The sequence below is a fragment of the Mandrillus leucophaeus genome, unplaced genomic scaffold (assembly GCF_000951045.1).
Source record: "Mandrillus leucophaeus isolate KB7577 unplaced genomic scaffold, Mleu.le_1.0 Scaffold14, whole genome shotgun sequence".
Taxonomy (NCBI): Eukaryota; Metazoa; Chordata; class Mammalia; order Primates; family Cercopithecidae; genus Mandrillus; species Mandrillus leucophaeus.
This window is the reverse complement of record NW_012101365.1, coordinates 797,542-800,549: the sequence shown is the minus strand read 5'-3', so window position 1 is coordinate 800,549 and position 3,008 is coordinate 797,542. Positions and strand designations below refer to the sequence as shown.

Below are 3,008 nucleotides of genomic sequence, written 5' to 3'. Positions count from 1 at the left end.
CTGACCTCAGGTGATCCACCCACCTCAGCCTCCTAAAGTGCCAGGATTACAGGCATGAGCCACTGCGCCCAGCCTGTCTTAGAATTTCTTAATGCAAATATAAACAAATATAACTAATTATTTCCTCCTTACCACAAAAGATAACCCACTAAACACACTGTTCAACACTATACTTTTTCATAGTTAACAGTTTACCTTGGATACCTTTTCACTACGAGAGCCCCATGATTCTTTTTTTCCTGGTTAACATTATTCAAGGCTACCGACAACAAACTGCATCCAATTTAAGTATATAATTTGATGAGTTTTGGCAATTATATGCCTGAAGGCACCACCACAGTTAAGACACACAATGTTCTTTATGATTTTTTTAATGCTTTATAGTATTTCATTATATGGATATACCATTTTTTAAAATAATTTTTTTACCTTAACTTCCCAGTGTAAAGTATACCATAATTCTTTAAACCAGGTTTTGTAGATGGGCATTTGGGTGCTAATACAAACAGTGCTGCAATTAATAATCTTTTTCATACAGCATTTCATATGGATAGATTCCCAGATGTGGGATTGCAGAGCCAAAGGGGAAATACATTTGCAATATGGTAGATGTTGCCAGTTTGCCCTTCAAAGGGGTGGTACCAATTTGAGCATGTTAGGGGAAGAAAAATAATTTTTCCTATACGCTTTTAAGTTATTGACTGAGAACCCTGTAACAAAAGATAAGAGAAAAACAGAAGTTTATTAACATATATATTTCATATATACATGGAAGAAACTCAGGAAAAGAGTTAACTGTCTAATAGGTGTCTTACAACTCAGGCTTGCTCTTGCTCCTGCTCTTGCCATGTGACACGTCTGCACCGCCTTTGCCTTCTGCCATGATTGGATGCTCCCTGAGGCCTCACCAGAGGTAGATACTGGAGCCATGCTTAGTACACCCTGCAGAACTGTGAGCCAGTTAAGCTTGTTTTCCTTATAAATGACCCAGCCTTGGGTATTTATTTATAGCAATACGAAAACGGACTAAAGTACAGCACCCCAACGTGGCCTTTCCATTCTAGGAGCTGCCCAGGAGTGCCCTGGCTCCTGCAGGGCAGCAGTTGGGAGCCTTATGTCCCACGTTGTGCCCAATCCTCCCACCACCACAGCTAGCTGAAGCCCAAAACTACCAGGACACATTCTCTCCAAACTCTGAGCTATTAGGAATACCTCCTTGACCATCTCTCGAGTGATCCAGTGAGAAAGAGAAAAAGAGCAGCTTCTGACATCCAGCCACAGCCAGGCACTCACAGCGAGGCCATGTAATTTTCCTACTGAATCTTCAGTGGAGCCTCCCTTACGCCTTTTCTACACCCTGGAATCAAGACAAGCTGCCCTGCACTTGGAGTTTTTTGCATGTCTAACCATGGCTCTCTCCTGGGCTTGTTCCTGTGGTCCCACCCAGAAGACATTCTATGCACAGGAGGACCATTTCCCATACCCCCATGATTGCACCCTCAACCAGTCAGCAGCAAGCACCCATTGCCCAGCCATCCCCACCCCTTCCCCAAACTGTCTGAAAAACCCTAGCTCCCAAATTCTTGGGGAGATTGATTTGAGTAATAACTCTATCTTCTGTGTGGTGTGACCAGTTTTGCATCAATTAAACTCTTTACTGCAAAAGAAAAGAACTTAGCCTAATACAGCATCTTTAACAAAGAACAATGAATTTTTTTTAACTCTTAGGTTCAGGGGTACATGTACAGGTTTGTTATATAGGTAAATTGCATGTCACAGGGGTTTGGTGTATAGATTATTTTGTCATTCAGTTAATAAATGATAGGTAGTTTTTTGAACCTCTTCCTCCCTCCACCCTCACATTGGCCCCAGTGTCTGTCGTTCCCTTCTTTGTGACTACATTTACTCCATGTTTAGCTCCCACTTAGAGGCAAGAACATGTATTTGTTTTTCTGTTCCTGTGTTAGTTTGCTTAGGATAATGGCCTCCAGCTGTGTCTGTTTTGCTACAAAGGACATGATCTTGTTGTTTTTATGGCTGTGTAGTATTCCGTGGTGTGTATGTACCACATTTTTTAAATCCAGTCTACCATTGATGGGCATTTAGGTTGACTCCATGTCTTTGCTATTGTGAATAGTGCTGTGATGAACATATGTGTGCATATGGCTTTATGATAAACAATTTATATTCCTTTCGGTATATACCCAATAATAGGATTGCTGAGTCATTGGTGATTCTGCCTTGAGTTTTTTGAGAAATTGCCACACTGTTTTCTACAATGGCTGAACTACTTTACATTCCCACCAGCAGCGTAAAGTTTGTTATATAATTCTTCTGGCGACACCTCTAGGCTGATAAGGGTCTGAAGTCATTTTGGGCAGGAACTGTTATCCTTCCTTGTAGAGAGGGCAAGAGGGACACCTTTGTAAATTTATATCCTGCTTTTAGGCATAGAGAGGGAGGGCAGAGAACTTTTTTTTTTTTTTTGATACTACTACTTCTCAGTTGCTTTCAGTTCAAAATAATCCTTATGCCAAAGTGGAATGTTTTGGGGTAACATAGTCTGCTACCCCTCAGCTCCCATCAGCAGTGTAAGAAAATTTCCCCACAGTTTAGCTACTAAAAAAGTATGTTATGAAACTTGGAGTTTTTGCCAGTTAGGTGGAAAATGGTATTTCAATATAGTTTTAACTTACAGTTTTCATCTGAGATTGGGCATATTTTTGTATGTTAAAGAATGGACCATTTAAGGGATTTGCTTGTCTGTAAAATATCTCTTCAAACTCTTTTTCCATTTTTCTGTTGGACTTTTTTTTTTCTGTTAATTTTTAGGAGCTCTTTATATATTAGGGAGAGTACTTCTTTCTTTGCAGATGTTGTCTTCTCAAATTATTGTTTGACATTGCAAAAACTTTAGTTGAAGGGTGCATCTCTAAATTTTTACTAAGGATATCTTCCTAAATATTTCTTACTTTTTATTTTTTTTCTTTTTCTCCCTCCTTTCTTTC

General features: G+C 39.7%; 1 protein-coding gene across 1 annotated transcript in view; it reads left to right on the top strand.

Annotated features, from left to right (window-relative positions):
* Positions 1 to 3,008, top strand: part of EPS15 (epidermal growth factor receptor pathway substrate 15) — a 125,428-nt gene that overhangs the window by 3,818 nt on the left and 118,602 nt on the right. The gene's annotated exons all lie outside the window — the stretch shown is intronic.